The following is a 21,634-nucleotide window of genomic DNA, read 5'->3' as shown; positions in this document are numbered from 1 at the left end:
CACAATGTTCCATCACTAGTCATCACAATCCTCCCTCACCCCTGTTATCACAATGTTCCATGACCCCTGTCATCACAATGCTACATCCCCTTATCAGCACAATGTTCCATGATCCCTGACATCACAATGTTCCATAACCCTTGTCATCAAAATGCTCCATGACCCTTTTCATCCCAAAGCTCCATGACCCCTGGCATCACAATGTTCTATAACCCCTGGCATCAAAATGTTCCATTACACTTTTCATCAAATTGCTGCATGACCCTGTCCTCAAAATGCTCCCTGCCCTTCTCATCACAATGCACCACACACTTGTCATCAAAATGCTCCATGATCTTTGTCATCACAAAGCTCCATGACCCTTGGCATCACAATGCTCCATGTCATTGTCATCACAATGCTCCATGAACCCTCTCATCACATTGCTCCATGTCCTTGTCATCACAAAGCTCCATGACACTTGTCATCACAATGCTCGATGCCATTCTCATCACAATGCTCCATGACCTTGTCATTACAATCCTCCATGACCCATGTATCACAGTGTACCGTGCCCTTGTCATGACAAACCGCCATGCCCACTCTCATCACAGTAATCCATGAAACATTTCAGATCAATGCTCAATGCCCTTCTCATCACAATGCTCCGTTACCTCTGTCGTAACAATGCTCCATGACACCTGCCATCATAATATTCCACGGCCTTGTCATCACAAGGCTCCATGACCCTTGTCATCACAATGCTCCAAGATCCATGTAATCACAATGCTCCATGCCCTTGTCATCACAAAGCTCCATGACGCATGTCATCAGAATATTCCATGGTCTTCTCCTCACAATGCTCCATGCCCTTGTCATCACAATGCTCGAAGACTCCAGTAATCACAATGTTCCTTTCCCTTTTTCATCAGAATGCTCCATTAGATTTGTCATCACAAGTCTCCATGGTCATCTCCTCACAATGCTCCAAGACCTTGTCATCACCATGCTCCATTCCCTTGTCATCACAATGCTCCATGACCCCTGTCATCACAATACTCCATGAACATTTTCAGCCCAATTCTCTATGACCTTCTCATCACAATGCTCCATGACCAATATCATCACAATGCTCCATGACCACTGTCATCACAACACTCCATGACACCTGACAACACAATGATCCGGGACTCTTGTCATCACAATGCTCCAAGACCCCTGTAATCACAATGCTCCATGACCCCTGCCATCACAATACTCCATGAACATTTTCAGCCCAATGCTCCATGACCCTTGTCATCACAATGATCCATGCCCATGTTATCCCAATGTTCCATGACCCATGTATTCACAATGCTCCATGACGCTTGTCATCACAGTGCTCCATGACACCTGTCATCACAATGCTCCATGCCTTTGTCAGCAAAATGCTACATGACCTTGTCATTACAATGCTCTATGCACTTGTCATCACAATACTCCATTTCCATTGTCATCACAATCCTCCATGAACTTTGGGATCACATTGCTTCATGCCCTTGTCATCACAATGCTCCATGCTCCTTGAAATCAAAATGATCCATGACCTCTGTCATGACAATGCTCCAAACCCTTGTGATCACAATGTTCCATAACACTTGTCATCACAACGCTACATTATGCCTGTCATCACAATCCTCCATGCCCTTTTCATTACAAAGCTCCATGACCTTTGTCATCACAATTCTCAATACACTTGTCATCACAATGCTCCCTGACACTTGTCGTCAGAATGCTCCTTGAACCCTGTCACGAAAAGGCTCCATGCCTTTTTCATCACAAAGCCCCATGCCCTTTTCATCCCAATGCTCCATGCCATTGTCATCAAAATACTCCACAAGCTTGTCATCAGAATGCTCCATGACCCTTGTCATCACAATTCTCCATGCACTTGTCAGCACAATGCTCCCTGACACTTGTCATCACAATGCTCCAAGCCATTGTCATCACAATGCTCCATTACCTTTGTGATCAGAATCCTCAATGGAAGTTTGCATCACAATGCTCCATGCCATTGTCATCACAATGGGCCATTACATATGTCATCACAATGCTCCCTGACACCTCCATTTACAATACTGCATTACCTGGTCATCACAATGCTCCCTGCCATTCTCATCACAATGCACCACACACTTGTCATCAAAATGCTCCATGACCTTTGTCATCACAAAGCTCCATGACCCTTGGCATCACAATGCTCCATGTCATTGTCATCACAATGCTCCATGAACCCTCTCATCACATTGCTCCATGCCCTTGTCATCACAAAGCTCCATGGCACTTGTCATCACAATGCTCGATGCCCTTCTCATCACAATGCTCCATGCCCTTGTCATTACAATCCTCCATGACCCATGTATCACAGTGTACCGTGCCCTTGTCATCACAATGCGCCATGCCCACTCTCATCACAATAATCCATGAAATATTTCAGACCAATGCTCAATGCACTTCTCATCACAATGCTCCATTACCTCTGTCATAACAAGCTCCATGACCCCTGCCATCACAATGTTCCACGGCCTTGTCATCACAAGGCTCCAGGACCCTTGTCAGCACAATGCTCCAAGACCCATGTAATCACAATGCTCCATGCCCTTGTCATCACAAAGCTCCATGACGCATGTCATCAGAATGTTCCATGGCCTTCGCCTCACAATGCTCCATGCCCTTGTCATCACAATGCTTCAAGACCCCCGTAATCACAATGCTCCATGCCCCTTTTCATAAGAATGCTCCATTAGACTTGTCATCACAAGTCTCCATGGTCATCTCATCACAATGCTCCAAGACCTTGTCATCAACATGCTCCATTCCCTTGTCATCACAATGCTCCATGACCCCTGTCATCACAATACTCCATGCACATTTTTAGCCCAATGCTCCATGACCCTTGTCATCACAATGATCCATGCCCTTGTCATCACAATGCTCCATGCACTTGTCAGCACAATGCTCCCTGATCCTTGTCATCACAATGCTCCAAACCATTGTCACCACAATGCTCCATTACCTTTGTCATCAGAATCCTCCATGACACTTGGCATCACAATGCTCCATGCCATTGTCATCACAATGCTCCATGACCCCTGTCATCACAATGCTCCGTGACTACAGTCATCACAATGCTTCATAACGTTTGTCATCACAACAATCCATGCCCGCGTCATCACAAGGCTCTGTGACCTTTGTAACCACAATGCTCCATGAACTTTTCATCACAATGCTCCGTGACCCTTGTCATCACAATGCTCCATGCCTTTGTCAGAACAATGCTCCATGACCCTTGTCATCAAATTGTGCCATGCGCTTTTCACCACAATGATCCACAACCTTGTCATCGCTATGCTCCATAAACCTTGTAATCACAATGCTCCATGCACTTCTCATCCAAATACTCTCTCACATGAGATATCACAATGTTCCATCACTAGTCATCACAATCCTCCCTCACCCCTGTTATCACAATGTTCCATGACCCCTGTCATCACAATGCTACATCCCCTTATCAGCACAATGTTCCATGATCCCTGACATCACAATGTTCCATAACCCTTGTCATCAAAATGCTCCATGACCCTTTTCATCCCAAAGCTCCATGACCCCTGGCATCACAATGTTCTATAACCCCTGGCATCAAAATGTTCCATTACACTTTTCATCAAATTGCTGCATGACCCTGTCCTCAAAATGCTCCCTGCCCTTCTCATCACAATGCACCACACACTTGTCATCAAAATGCTCCATGATCTTTGTCATCACAAAGCTCCATGACACTTGGCATCACAATGCTCCATGTCATTGTCATCACAATGCTCCATGAACCCTCTCATCACATTGCTCCATGTCCTTGTCATCACAAAGCTCCATGACACTTGTCATCACAATGCTCGATGCCATTCTCATCACAATGCTCCATGACCTTGTCATTACAATCCTCCATGACCCATGTATCACAGTGTACCGTGCCCTTGTCATGACAAACCGCCATGCCCACTCTCATCACAGTAATCCATGAAACATTTCAGATCAATGCTCAATGCCCTTCTCATCACAATGCTCCGTTACCTCTGTCGTAACAATGCTCCATGACACCTGCCATCATAATATTCCACGGCCTTGTCATCACAAGGCTCCATGACCCTTGTCATCACAATGCTCCAAGATCCATGTAATCACAATGCTCCATGCCCTTGTCATCACAAAGCTCCATGACGCATGTCATCAGAATGTTCCATGGTCTTCTCCTCACAATGCTCCATGCCCTTGTCATCACAATGCTCGAAGACTCCAGTAATCACAATGTTCCTTTCCCTTTTTCATCAGAATGCTCCATTAGATTTGTCATCACAAGTCTCCATGGTCATCTCCTCACAATGCTCCAAGACCTTGTCATCACCATGCTCCATTCCCTTGTCATCACAATGCTCCATGACCCCTGTCATCACAATACTCCATGAACATTTTCAGCCCAATTCTCTATGACCTTCTCATCACAATGCTCCATGACCAATATCATCACAATGCTCCATGACCACTGTCATCACAACACTCCATGACACCTGACAACACAATGATCCGGGACTCTTGTCATCACAATGCTCCAAGACCCCTGTAATCACAATGCTCCATGACCCCTGCCATCACAATACTCCATGAACATTTTCAGCCCAATGCTCCATGACCCTTGTCATCACAATGATCCATGCCCATGTTATCCCAATGTTCCATGACCCATGTATTCACAATGCTCCATGACGCTTGTCATCACAGTGCTCCATGACACCTGTCATCACAATGCTCCATGCCTTTGTCAGCAAAATGCTACATAACCTTGTCATTACAATGCTCTATGCACTTGTCATCACAATACTCCATTTCCATTGTCATCACAATCCTCCATGAACTTTGGGATCACATTGCTTCATGCCCTTGTCATCACAATGCTCCATGCTCCTTGAAATCAAAATGATCCATGACCTCTGTCATGACAATGCTCCAAACCCTTGTGATCACAATGTTCCATAACACTTGTCATCACAACGCTACATTATGCCTGTCATCACAATCCTCCATGCCCTTTTCATTACAAAGCTCCATGACCTTTGTCATCACAATTCTCAATACACTTGTCATCACAATGCTCCCTGACACTTGTCGTCAGAATGCTCCTTGAACCCTGTCACGAAAAGGCTCCATGCCTTTTTCATCACAAAGCCCCATGCCCTTTTCATCCCAATGCTCCATGCCATTGTCATCAAAATACTCCACAAGCTTGTCATCAGAATGCTCCATGACCCTTGTCATCACAATTCTCCATGCACTTGTCAGCACAATGCTCCCTGACACTTGTCATCACAATGCTCCAAGCCATTGTCATCACAATGCTCCATTACCTTTGTGATCAGAATCCTCAATGGAAGTTTGCATCACAATGCTCCATGCCATTGTCATCACAATGGGCCATTACATATGTCATCACAATGCTCCCTGACACCTCCATTTACAATACTGCATTACCTGGTCATCACAATGCTCCCTGCCATTCTCATCACAATGCACCACACACTTGTCATCAAAATGCTCCATGACCTTTGTCATCACAAAGCTCCATGACCCTTGGCATCACAATGCTCCATGTCATTGTCATCACAATGCTCCATGAACCCTCTCATCACATTGCTCCATGCCCTTGTCATCACAAAGCTCCATGGCACTTGTCATCACAATGCTCGATGCCCTTCTCATCACAATGCTCCATGCCCTTGTCATTACAATCCTCCATGACCCATGTATCACAGTGTACCGTGCCCTTGTCATCACAATGCGCCATGCCCACTCTCATCACAATAATCCATGAAATATTTCAGACCAATGCTCAATGCACTTCTCATCACAATGCTCCATTACCTCTGTCATAACAAGCTCCATGACCCCTGCCATCACAATGTTCCACGGCCTTGTCATCACAAGGCTCCAGGACCCTTGTCAGCACAATGCTCCAAGACCCATGTAATCACAATGCTCCATGCCCTTGTCATCACAAAGCTCCATGACGCATGTCATCAGAATGTTCCATGGCCTTCGCCTCACAATGCTCCATGCCCTTGTCATCACAATGCTTCAAGACCCCCGTAATCACAATGCTCCATGCCCCTTTTCATAAGAATGCTCCATTAGACTTGTCATCACAAGTCTCCATGGTCATCTCATCACAATGCTCCAAGACCTTGTCATCAACATGCTGTATTCCCTTGTCATCACAATGCTCCATGACCCCTGTCATCACAATACTCCATGCACATTTTTAGCCCAATGCTCCATGACCCTTGTCATCACAATGATCCATGCCCTTGTCATCAAAATGCTCCATGCACTTGTCAGCACAATGCTCCCTGATCCTTGTCATCACAATGCTCCAAACCATTGTCACCACAATGCTCCATTACCTTTGTCATCAGAATCCTCCATGACACTTGGCATCACAATGCTCCATGCCATTGTCATCACAATGCTCCATGACCCCTGTCATCACAATGCTCCGTGACTACAGTCATCACAATGCTTCATAACGTTTGTCATCACAACAATCCATGCCCGCGTCATCACAAGGCTCTGTGACCTTTGTAACCACAATGCTCCATGAACTTTTCATCACAATGCTCCGTGACCCTTGTCATCACAATGCTCCATGCCTTTGTCAGAACAATGCTCCATGACCCTTGTCATCAAATTGTGCCATGCGCTTTTCACCACAATGATCCACAACCTTGTCATCGCTATGCTCCATAAACCTTGTAATCACAATGCTCCATGCACTTCTCATCCAAATACTCTCTCACATGAGATATCACAATGTTCCATCACTAGTCATCACAATCCTCCCTCACCCCTGTTATCACAATGTTCCATGACCCCTGTCATCACAATGCTACATCCCCTTATCAGCACAATGTTCCATGATCCCTGACATCTCAATGTTCCATAAACCTTGTCATCAAAATGCTCCATGACCCTTTTCATCCCAAAGCTCCATGACCCCTGGCATCACAATGTTCTATAAGCCCTGGCATCAAAATGTTCCATTACACTTTTCATCAAATTGCTGCATGACCCTGTCCTCAAAATGCTCCCTGCCTTTCTCATCACAATGCACCACACACTTGTCATCAAAATGCTCCATGATCTTTGTCATCACAAAGCTCCATGACCCTTGGCATCACAATGCTCCATGTCATTGTCATCACAATGCTCCATGAACCCTCTCATCACATTGCTCCATGTCCTTGTCATCACAAAGCTCCATGACACTTGTCATCACAATGCTCGATGCCATTCTCATCACAATGCTCCATGACCTTGTCATTACAATCCTCCATGACCCATGTATCACAGTGTACCGTGCCCTTGTCATGACAAACCGCCATGCCCACTCTCATCACAGTAATCCATGAAACATTTCAGATCAATGCTCAATGCCCTTCTCATCACAATGCTCCGTTACCTCTGTCGTAACAATGCTCCATGACACCTGCCATCATAATATTCCACGGTCTTGTCATCACAAGGCTCCATGACCCTTGTCATCACAATGCTCCAAGATCCATGTAATCACAATGCTCCATGCCCTTGTCATCACAAAGCTCCATGACGCATGTCATCAGAATGTTCCATGGTCTTCTCCTCACAATGCTCCATGCCCTTGTCATCACAATGCTCGAAGACTCCAGTAATCACAATGTTCCATTCCCTTTTTCATCAGAATGCTCCATTAGATTTGTCATCACAAGTCTCCATGGTCATCTCCTCACAATGCTCCAAGACCTTGTCATCACCATGCTCCATTCCCTTGTCATCACAATGCTCCATGACCCCTGTCATCACAAAACTCCATGAACATTTTCAGCCCAATTCTCTATGACCTTCTCATCACAATGCTCCATGACCAATATCATCACAATGCTCCATGACCACTGTCATCACAACACTCCATGACACCTGACAACACAATGATCCGGGACTCTTGTCATCACAATGCTCCAAGACCCCTGTAATCACAATGCTCCATGACCCCTGTCATCACAATACTCCATGAACATTTTCAGCCCAATGCTCCATGACCCTTGTCATCACAATGATCCATGCCCATGTTATCCCAATGTTCCATGACCCATGTATTCACAATGCTCCATGACGCTTGTCATCACAGTGCTCCATGACACCTGTCATCACAATGCTCCATGCCTTTGTCAGCAAAATGCTACATGACCTTGTCATTACAATGCTCTATGCACTTCTCATCACAATACTCCATTTCCATTGTCATCACAATCCTCCATGAACTTTGGGATCACATTGCTTCATGCCCTTGTCATCACAATGCTCCATGCTCCTTGAAATCAAAATGATCCATGACCTCTGTCATCACAATGCTCCAAACCCTTGTGATCACAATGTTCCATAACACTTGTCCTCACAACGCTCCATGATGCCTGTCATCACAATAATCCATGCCCTTTTCATCACAATGCTCCATGACCTTTGTCATCACAATTCTCAATACACTTGTCATCACAATGCTCCCTGACACTTGTCGTCAGAATGCTCCTTGAACCCTGTCACGAAAAGGCTCCATGCCTTTTTCATCACAAAGCCCCATGCCCTTTTCATCCCAATGCTCCATGCCATTGTCATCAAAATACTCCACAAGCTTGTCATCAGAATGCTCCATGACCCTTGTCATCACAATTCTCCATGCACTTGTCAGCACAATGCTCCCTGACACTTGTCATCACAATGCTCCAAGCCATTGTCATCACAATGCTCCATTACCTTTGTGATCAGAATCCTCAATGGAAGTTTGCATCACAATGCTCCATGCCATTGTCATCACAATGGGCCATTACATATGTCATCACAATGCTCCCTGACACCTCCCTTTACAATACTGCATTACCTGGTCATCACAATGCTCCCTGCCATTCTCATCACAATGCACCACACACTTGTCATCAAAATGCTCCATGACCTTTGTCATCACAAAGCTCCATGACCCTTGGCATCACAGTGCTCCATGTCATTGTCATCACAATGCTCCATGAACCCTCTCATCACATTGCTCCATGCCCTTGTCATCACAAAGCTCCATGGCACTTGTCATCACAATGCTCGATGCCCTTCTCATCACAATGCTCCATGCCCTTGTCATTACAATCCTCCTTGACGCATGTATCACAGTGTACCGTGCCCTTGTCATCACAATGCGCCATGCCCACTCTCATCACAATAATCCATGAAATATTTCAGACCAATGCTCAATGCACTTCTCATCACAATGCTCCATTACCTCTGTCATAACAAGCTCCATGACCCCTGCCATCACAATGTTCCACGGCCTTGTCATCACAAGGCTCCAGGACCCTTGTCAGCACAATGCTCCAAGACCCATGTAATCACAATGCTCCATGCCCTTGTCATCACAAAGCTCCATGACGCATGTCATCACAATGTTCCATGGCCTTCGCCTCACAATGCTCCATGCCCTTGTCATCACAATGCTTCAAGACCCCCGTAATCACAATGCTCCATGCCCCTTTTCATAAGAATGCTCCATTAGACTTGTCATCACAAGTCTCCATGGTCATCTCATCACAATGCTCCAAGACCTTGTCATCAACATGCTCCATTCCCTTGTCATCACAATGCTCCATGACCCCTGTCATCACAATACTCCATGCACATTTTTAGCCCAATGCTCCATGACCCTTGTCATCACAATGATCCATGCCCTTGTCATCACAATGCTCCATGCACTTGTCAGCACAATGCTCCCTGATCCTTGTCATCACAATGCTCCAAACCATTGTCACCACAATGCTCCATTACCTTTGTCATCAGAATCCTCCATGACACTTGGCATCACAATGCTCCATGCCATTGTCATCACAATACTCCATGACCCCTGTCATCACAATGCTCCGTGACTACAGTCATCACAATGCTTCATAACGTTTGTCATCACAACAATCCATGCCCGCGTCATCACAAGGCTCTGTGACCTTTGTAACCACAATGCTCCATGAACTTTTCATCACAATGCTCCGTGACCCTTGTCATCACAATGCTCCATGCCTTTGTCAGAACAATGCTCCATGACCCTTGTCATCAAATTGTGCCATGCGCTTTTCACCACAATGATCCACAACCTTGTCATCGCTATGCTCCATAAACCTTGTAATCACAATGCTCCATGCACTTCTCATCCAAATACTCTCTCACATGAGATATCACAATGTTCCATCACTAGTCATCACAATCCTCCCTCACCCCTGTTATCACAATGTTCCATGACCCCTGTCATCACAATGCTACATCCCCTTATCAGCACAATGTTCCATGACCCCTGACATCACAATGTTCCATAACCCTTGTCATCAAAATGCTCCATGACCCTTTTCATCCCAAAGCTCCATGACCCCTGGCATCACAATGTTCTATAACCCCTGGCATCAAAATGTTCCATTACACTTTTCATCAAATTGCTGCATGACCCTGTCCTCAAAATGCTCCCTGCCCTTCTCATCACAATGCACCACACACTTGTCATCAAAATGCTCCATGACCTTTGTCATCACAAAGCTCCATGACCCTTGGCATCACAATGCTCCATGTCATTGTCATCACAATGCTCCATGAACCCTCTCATCACATTGCTCCATGTCCTTGTCATCACAAAGCTCCATGACACTTGTCATCACAATGCTCGATGCCATTCTCATCACAATGCTCCATGACCTTGTCATTACAATCCTCCATGACCCATGTATCACAGTGTACCGTGCCCTTGTCATGACAAACCGCCATGCCCACTCTCATCACAGTAATCCATGAAACATTTCAGATCAATGCTCAATGCCCTTCTCATCACAATGCTCCGTTACCTCTGTCGTAACAATGCTCCATGACACCTGCCATCATAATATTCCACGGCCTTGTCATCACAAGGCTCCATGACCCTTGTCATCACAATGCTCCAAGATCCATGTAATCACAATGCTCCATGCCCTTGTCATCACAAAGCTCCATGACGCATGTCATCAGAATGTTCCATGGTCTTCTCCTCACAATGCTCCATGCCCTTGTCATCACAATGCTCGAAGACTCCAGTAATCACAATGTTCCTTTCCCTTTTTCATCAGAATGCTCCATTAGATTTGTCATCACAAGTCTCCATGGTCATCTCCTCACAATGCTCCAAGACCTTGTCATCACCATGCTCCATTCCCTTGTCATCACAATGCTCCATGACCCCTGTCATCACAATACTCCATGAACATTTTCAGCCCAATTCTCTATGACCTTCTCATCACAATGCTCCATGACCAATATCATCACAATGCTCCATGACCACTGTCATCACAACACTCCATGACACCTGACAACACAATGATCCGGGACTCTTGTCATCACAATGCTCCAAGACCCCTGTAATCACAATGCTCCATGACCCCTGTCATCACAATACTCCATGAACATTTTCAGCCAAATGCTCCATGACCCTTGTCATCACAATGATCCATGCCCATGTTATCCCAATGTTCCATGACCCATGTATTCACAATGCTCCATGACGCTTGTCATCACAGTGCTCCATGACACCTGTCATCTCAATGCTCCATGCCTTTGTCAGCAAAATGCTACATGACCTTGTCATTACAATGCTCTATGCACTTGTCATCACAATACTCCATTTCCATTGTCATCACAATCCTCCATGAACTTTGGGATCACATTGCTTCATGCCCTTGTCATCACAATGCTCCATGCTCCTTGAAATCAGAATGATCCATGACCTCTGTCATCACAATGCTCCAAACCCTTGTGATCACAATGTTCCATAACACTTGTCCTCACAACGCTCCATGATGCCTGTCATCACAATAATCCATGCCCTTTTCATCACAATGCTCCATGACCTTTGTCATCACAATTCTCAATACACTTGTCATCACAATGCTCCCTGACACTTGTCGTCAGAATGCTCCTTGAACCCTGTCACGAAAAGGCTCCATGCCTTTTTCATCACAAAGCCCCATGCCCTTTTCATCCCAATGCTCCATGCCGTTGTCATCAAAATACTCCACAAGCTTGTCATCAGAATGCTCCATGACCCTTGTCATCACAATTCGCCATGCACTTGTCAGCACAATGCTCCCTGACACTTGTCATCACAATGCTCCAAGCCATTGTCATCACAATGCTCCATTACCTTTGTGATCAGAATCCTCAATGGAAGTTTGCATCACAATGCTCCATGCCATTGTCATCACAATGGGCCATTACATATGTCATCACAATGCTCCCTGACACCTCTCTTTACAATACTGCATTACCTGGTCATCACAATGCTCCCTGCCGTTCTCATCACAATGCACCACACCCTTGTCATCAAAATGCTCCATGACCTTTGTCATCACAAAGCTCCATGACCCTTGGCATCACAATGCTCCATGTCATTTTCATCACAATGCTCCATGAACACTCTCATCACATTGCTCCATGCCCTTGTCATCACAAAGCTCCATGGCATTGTCATCACAATGCTCGATGCCCTTCTCATCACAATGCTCCATGCCCTTTTCATTACAATCCTCCATGACCCATGTATCACAGTGTACCGTGCCCTTGTCATCACAATGCGCCATGCCCACTCTCATCACAATAATCCATGAAATATTTCAGACCAATGCTCAATGCACTTCTCATCACAATGCTCCATTTCCTCTGTCATAACAAGCTCCATGACACCTGCCATCACAATGTTGAACGGCCTTGTCATCACAAGGCTCCAGCACCCTTGTGAGCACAATGCTCCAAGACCCATGTAATCACAATGCTCCATGCCCTTGTCATCACAAAGCTCCATGACGCATGTCATCAGAATGTTCCATGGCCTTCGCCTCACAATGCTCCATGCCCTTGTCATCACAATGCTTCAAGACCCCCGTAATCACAATGCTCCATGCCCCTTTTCATAAGAATGCTCCATTAGACTTGTCATCACAAGTCTCCATGGTCATCTCATCACAATGCTCCAAGACCTTGTCATCAACATGCTCCATTCCCTTGTCATCACAATGCTCCATGACCCCTGTCATCACAATACTCCATGCACATTTTCAGCCCAATGCTCCATGACCCTTTTCATCACAATGATCCTTGCCCTTGTCATCACAATGCTCCATGCACTTGTCAGCACAATGCTCCCTGATCCTTGTCATCACAATGCTCCAAACTATTGTCACCACAATGCTCCATTACCTTTGTCATCAGAATCCTCCATGACACTTGGCATCACAATGCTCCATGCCATTGTCATCACAATGCTCCATGACCCCTGTCATCACAATGCTCCATGACTACAGTCATCACAATGCTTCATAACGTTTGTCATCACAACAATCCATGCCCGCGTCCTCACAAGGCTCTGTGACCTTTGTAACCACAATGCTCCATGAACTTTTCATCACAATGCTCCGTGACCCTTGTCATCACAATGCTCCATGCCTTTGTCAGAACAATGCTCCATGACCCTTGTCATCAAATTGTGCCATGCGCTTTTCACCACAATGATCCACAACCTTGTCATCGCTATGCTCCATAAACCTTGTAATCACAATGCTCCATGCACTTCTCATCCAAATACTCTCTCACATGAGATATCACAATGTTCCATCACTAGTCATCACAATCCTCCCTCACCCCTGTTATCACAATGTTCCATGACCCCTGTCATCACAATGCTACATCCCCTTATCAGCACAATGTTCCATGACCCCTGACATCACAATGTTCCATAACCCTTGTCATCAAAATGCTCCATGACCCTTTTCATCCCAAAGCTCCATGACCCCTGGCATCACAATGTTCTATAACCCCTGGCATCAAAATGTTACATTACACTTTTCATCAAATTGCTGCATGACCCTGTCCTCAAAATGCTCCCTGCCCTTCTCATCACAATGCACCACACACTTGCCATCAAAATGCTCCATGACCTTTGTCATCACAAAGCTCCATGACCCTTGGCATCACAATGCTCCATGAACCCTCTCATCACATTGCTCCATGTCCTTGTCATCACAAAGCTCCATGACACTTGTCATCACAATGCTCGATGCCATTCTCATCACAATGCTCCATGACCTTGTCATTACAATCCTCCATGACCCATGTATCACAGTGTACCGTGCCCTTGTCATGACAAACCGCCATGCCCACTCTCATCACAGTAATCCATGAAACATTTCAGATCAATGCTCAATGCCCTTCTCATCACAATGCTCCGTTACCTCTGTCGTAACAATGCTCCATGACACCTGCCATCATAATATTCCACGGCCTTGTCATCACAAGGCTCCATGACCCTTGTCATCACAATGCTCCAAGATCCATGTAATCACAATGCTCCATGCCCTTGTCATCACAAAGCTCCATGACGCATGTCATCAGTATGTTCCATGGTCTTCTCCTCAAAATGCTCCATGCCCTTGTCATCACAATGCTCGAAGACTCCAGTAATCACAATGTTCCATTCCCTTTTTCATCAGAATGCTCCATTAGATTTGTCATCACAAGTCTCCATGGTCATCTCCTCACAATGCTCCAAGACCTTGTCATCACCATGCTCCATTCCCTTGTCATCACAATGCTCCATGACCCCTGTCATCACAATACTCCATGAACATTTTCAGCCCAATTCTCTATGACCTTCTCATCACAATGCTCCATGACCAATATCATCACAATGCTCCATGACCACTGTCATCACAACACTCCATGACACCTGACAACACAATGATCCGGGACTCTTGTCATCACAATGCTCCAAGACCCCTGTAATCACAATGCTCCATGACCCCTGTCATCACAATACTCCATGAACATTTTCAGCCCAATGCTCCATGACCCTTGTCATCACAATGATCCATGCCCATGTTATCCCAATGTTCCATGACCCATGTATTCACAATGCTCCATGACGCATGTCATCACAGTGCTCCATGACACCTGTCATCACAATGCTCCATGCCTTTGTCAGCAAAATGCTACATGACCTTGTCATTACAATGCTCTATGCACTTGTCATCACAATACTCCATTTCCATTGTCATCACAATCCTCCATGAAATTTGGGATCACATTGCTTCATGCCCTTGTCATCACAATGCTCCATTCCCTTGTCATCACAATGCTCCATGACCCCTGTCATCACAATACTCCATGCACATTTTCAGCCCAATGCTCCATGACCCTTTTCATCACAATGCTCCATGCCCTTGTCATCACAATGCTCCATGCACTTGTCAGCACAATGCTCCCTGATCCTTGTCATCACAATGCTCCAAACCATTGTCACCACAATGCTCCATTACCTTTGTCATCAGAATCCTCCATGACACTTGGCATCACAATGCTCCATGCCATTGTCATCACAATGCTCCATGACCCCTGTCATCACAATGCTCCGTGACTACAGTCATCACAATGCTTCATAACGTTTGTCATCACAACAATCCATGCCCGCGTCATCACAAGGCTCTGTGACCTTTGTAACCACAATGCTCCATGAACTTTTCATCACAATGCTCCGTGACCCTTGTCATCACAATGCTCCATGCCTTTGTCAGAACAATGCTCCATGACCCTTGTCATCAAATTGTGCCATGCGCTTTTCACCACAATGATCCACAACCTTGTCATCGCTATGCTCCATAAACCTTGTAATCACAATGCTCCATGCACTTCTCATCCAAATACTCTCTCACATGAGATATCACAATGTTCCATCACTAGTCATCACAATCCTCCCTCACCCCTGTTATCACAATGTTCCATGACCCCTGTCATCACAATGCTACATCCCCTTATCAGCACAATGTTCCATGACCCCTGACATCACAATGTTCCATAACCCTTGTCATCAAAATGCTCCATGACCCTTTTCATCCCAAAGCTCCATGACCCCTGGCATCACAATGTTCTATAACCCCTGGCATCAAAATGTTCCATTACACTTTTCATCAAATTGCTGCATGACCCTGTCATCAAAATGCTCCCTGCCCTTCTCATCACAATGCACCACACACTTGTCATCAAAATGCTCCATGACCTTTGTCATCACAAAGCTCCATGACCCTTGGCATCACAATGCTCCATGTCATTGTCATCACAATGCTCCATGAACCCTCTCATCACATTGCTCCATGTCCTTGTCATCACAAAGCTCCATGACACTTGTCATCACAATGCTCGATGCCCTTCTCATCACAATGCTCCATGACCTTGTCATTACAATCCTCCATGACCCATGTATCACAGTGTACCGTGCCCTTGTCATGACAAACCGCCATGCCCACTCTCATCACAGTAATCCATGAAACATTTCAGATCAATGCTCAATGCCCTTCTCATCACAATGCTCCGTTACCTCTGTCGTAACAATGCTCCATGACACCTGCCATCATAATATTCCACGGCCTTGTCATCACAAGGCTCCATGACCCTTGTCATCACAATGCTACAAGATCCATGTAATCACAATGCTCCATGCCCTTGTCATCACAATGCTCGAAGACTCCAGTAATCACAATGTTCCATTCCCTTTTTCATCAGAATGCTCCATTAGATTTGTCATCACAAGTCTCCATGGTCATCTCCTCACAATGCTCCAAGACCTTGTCATCACCATGCTCCATTCCCTTGTCATCACAATGCTCCATGACCCCTGTCATCACAATACTCCATGAACATTTTCAGCCCAATTCTCTATGACCTTCTCATCACAATGCTCCATGACCAATATCATCACAATGCTCCATGACCACTGTCATCACAACACTCCATGACACCTGACAACACAATGATCCGGGACTCTTGTCATCACAATGCTCCATGACCCCTGTCATCACAATAGTCCATGAACATTTTCAGCCAAATGCTCCATGACCCTTGTCATCACAATGATCCATGCCCATGTTATCCCAATGTTCCATGACCCATGTATTCACAATGCTCCATGACGCATGTCATCACAGTGCTCCATGACACCTGTCATCACAATGCTCCATGCCTTTGTCAGCAAAATGCTACATGACCTTGTCATTACAATGCTCTATGCACTTGTCATCACAATACTCCATTTCCATTGTCATCACAATCCTCCATGAACTTTGGGATCACATTGCTTCATGCCCTTGTCATCACAATGCTCCATGCTCCTTGAAATCAAAATGATCCATGACCTCTGTCATCACAATGCTCCAAACCCTTGTGATCACAATGTTCCATAACACTTGTCCTCACAACGCTCCATGATGCCTGTCATCACAATAATCCATGCCCTTTTCATCACAATGCTCCATGACCTTTGTCATCACAATTCCCAATACACTTTTCATCACAATGCTCCCTGACACTTGTCGTCAGAATGCTCCTTGAACCCTGTCACGAAAAGGCTCCATGCCTTTTTCATCACAAAGCCCCATGCCCTTTTCATCCCAATGCTCCATGCCATTGTCATCAAAATACTCCACAAGCTTGTCATCAGAATGCTCCATGACCCTTGTCATCACAATTCTCCATGCACTTGTCAGCACAATGCTCCCTGACACTTGTCATCACAATGCTCCAAGCCATTGTCATCACAGTGCTCCATTACCTTTGTGATCAGAATCCTCAATGGAAGTTTGCATCACAATGCTCCATGCCATTGTCATCACAATGGGCCATAACATATGTCATCACAATGCTCCCTGACACCTCTCTTTACAATACTGCATTACCTGGTCATCACAATGCTCCCTGCCGTTCTCATCACAATGCACCACACCCTTGTCATCAAAATGCTCCATGACCTTTGTCATCACAAAGCTCCATGACCCTTGGCATCACAATGCTCCATGTCATTGTCATCACAATGCTCCATGAACCCTCTCATCACATTGCTCCATGCCCTTGTCATCACAAAGCTCCATGGCATTGTCATCACAATGCTCGATGCCCTTCTCATCACAATGCTCCATGCCCTTTTCATTACAATCCTCCATGACCCATGTTTCACAGTGTACCGTGCCCTTGTCATCACAATGCGCCATGCCCACTCTCATCACAATAATCCATGAAATATTTCAGACCAATGCTCAATGCACTTCTCATCACAATGCTCCATTACCTCTGTCATAACAAGCTCCATGACCCCTGCCATCACAATGTTCCACGGCCTTGTCATCACAAGGCTCCAGGACCCTTGTCAGCACAATGCTCCAAGACCCATGTAATCACAATGCTCCATGCCCTTGTCATCACAAAGCTCCATGACGCATGTCATCACAATGTTCCATGGCCTTCGCCTCACAATGCTCCATGCCCTTGTCATCACAATGCTTCAAGACCCCCGTAATCACAATGCTCCATGCCCCTTTTCATAAGAATGCTCCATTAGACTTGTCATCACAAGTCTCCATGGTCATCTCATCACAATGCTCCAAGACCTTGTCATCAACATGCTCCATTCCCTTGTCATCACAATGCTCCATGACCCCTGTCATCACAATACTCCATGCACATTTTCAGCCCAATGCTCCATGACCCTTTTCATCACAATGCTCCATGCCCTTGTCATCACAATGCTCCATGCACTTGTCAGCACAATGCTCCCTGATCCTTGTCATCACAATGCTCCAAACCATTGTCACCACAATGCTCCATTACCTTTGTCATCAGAATCCTCCATGACACTTGGCATCACAATGCTCCATGCCATTGTCATCACAATGCTCCATGACCCCTGTCATCACAATGCTCCGTGACTACAGTCATCACAATGCTTCATAACGTTTGTCATCACAACAATCCATGCCCGCGTCATCACAAGGCTCTGTGACCTTTGTAACCACAATGCTCCATGAACTTTTCATCACAATGCTCCGTGACCCTTGTCATCACAATGCTCCATGCCTTTGTCAGAACAATGCTCCATGACCCTTGTCATCAAATTGTGCCATGCGCTTTTCACCACAATGATCCACAACCTTGTCATCGCTATGCTCCATAAACCTTGTAATCACAATGCTCCATGCACTTCTCATCCAAATACTCTCTCACATGAGATATCACAATGTTCCATCACTAGTCATCACAATCCTCCCTCACCCCTGTTATCACAATGTTCCATGACCCCTGTCATCACAATGCTACATCCCCTTATCAGCACAATGTTCCATGACCCCTGACATCACAATGTTCCATAACCCTTGTCATCAAAATGCTCCATGACCCTTTTCATCCCAAAGCTCCATGACCCCTGGCATCACAATGTTCTATAACCCCTGGCATCAAAATGTTCCATTACACTTTTCATCAAATTGCTGCATGACCCTGTCATCAAAATGCTCCCTGCCCTTCTCATCACAATGCACCACACACTTGTCATCAAAATGCTCCATGACCTTTGTCATCACAAAGCTCCATGACCCTTGGCATCACAATGCTCCATGTCATTGTCATCACAATGCTCCATGAACCCTCTCATCACATTGCTCCATGCCATGTCATCACACAGCTCCATGACACTTGTCATCACAATGCTCGATGCCCTTCTCATCACAATGCTCCATGCCCTTGTCATTACAGTCCTGCATGACCCATGTATCACAGTGTTCCGTGCCCTTGTCATCACAATGCTCCATGCCCACTCTCATCACAATAATCCATGAAACATTTCAGACCAAAGTTCCATACCCTTCTCATCACAATGCTCCATTACCCCTGTCATAACAATGCACCATGACACCTGTCATCACAATGATCCACGGCCTAGTCATCACAAGGTTCAATGATAATTCTCATCACAATGCTCAAGACCCCTGATATCACAATGCTCCATGCCCTGGTCATCACAAAGCTCCATGAGGCATGTCATCAGAATGTTCCATGGCCTTCTCATCACAATGCTCCATGCCCTTGTCATCACAATGCTCCAAGACACTTGTCATCACAATGTTCCATGCCCATTTCATCTCAATGCTCCATGAAATCTGTCATCACAATGCTCCAAGACCCTTGTAATCACAATGCTCCATGCCCCTTTTCATCAGAATGCTCCATGAGACTTGCCATCACAAGTCTCCATGGTCTTCTCATCACAATGTTCCAGGACCTTGACATCACCATGATCCATTCCCTTGTCATCACAATGCTCCATGACCCCTGTCATCACAATAATCCATGAACATTTTCAGCCCAATGCTCCACGACATTCTCATCACAATGCTCCATTGCCAATATCATCACAATGCTCCATGACCACTGTCATCACAACAATCCATGACACCTTACAACACAATGATCCAGGACTCTTGTCATCACAAAGCTCCATTCCCTTGTCGTCACAATGCTACCTGACACCTGTCATCACAACTCTCCATGAACATTTTCAGCCTAGTGCTCCATGACCCTTGTCATCACAATGATCCATGCCCTTGTGATCACAATGTTCCATAACACTTGTCATCACAACGCTCCATGATGCCTGTCATCACAATACTCCATGCCCTTTTCATCGCAATGCTCTGTGACCATTGTCACCACAGTTCTCAATACACTTGTCATCACAATGCTCCCTGACACTTGTCATCAGAATGCTCCTTGAACCCTGTCACGAAAAGGCTCCATGCGTTTTTCATCACAATGCCCCATGCCATTTTCATCACAATGCTCCATGCCATTGTCATCAAAATACTCCACAAGCTTGTCATCAGAATGCTCCATGACCCTTGTCATCACAATTCTCCATGCACTTGTCAGCACAATGCTCCCTGACCCTTGTCATCACAATGCTCCAAGCCATTGTCATCACAATGCTCCATTACCTTTGTCATCAGAATCCTCCCTGACACTTGGCAGCACAATGCTCCATGCCATCCTCATCACAATGGGCCATTACATATGTGATCACAATGCTCCCTGTCACCTGTCTTCACAATACGGCATGACCTGGTCATCACAATGCTCCATGCCCTTGTCATCACAGTGTGCCATTCCAACTCTCATCGCAATACTCCATGAAAGTTATTAGACCAATGTTCCATGCCCTTGTTATCAGAATGCTCCATGACCCCTGTCATCACAATGCTCCGTGTCTCCAGTCATCACAATGCTTCATGACCTTTGTCATCACAATGGTCCATGCCCTCGTCATCAACAGTCTCTGTGACTTTTTAACCACAATGCTCCATGAAGTTTTCTTCACAATGCACTTTGACCCTTGTCATCACAATGCTCTATGCCTTTCTCAGCACAATGCTCCATGACCCTTGTGATCACAATGCTCCATGCGCTTGTCAGCACAATGCTCCCTGACACATGTCATCACAATGCACCATGCTCTTGTCATCACAGTGCTCCACAACATTGTCATCACAATGCTCCATAAAATTTGTCATCACAATGCTCCATGCACTTCTCATCAAAAGGCTCTCTCACCACTGATATCACAATGCTACATCACTATTTGTCACAATACTCCTTCACCCCTGTCATCACAATGTCCCAT

Source organism: Mesoplodon densirostris, unplaced genomic scaffold (genome assembly GCF_025265405.1).
Source record: "Mesoplodon densirostris isolate mMesDen1 unplaced genomic scaffold, mMesDen1 primary haplotype scaffold_41, whole genome shotgun sequence".
Lineage (NCBI taxonomy): Eukaryota > Metazoa > Chordata > Mammalia > Artiodactyla > Ziphiidae > Mesoplodon > Mesoplodon densirostris.
This window is presented reverse-complemented; position numbering follows the sequence as displayed.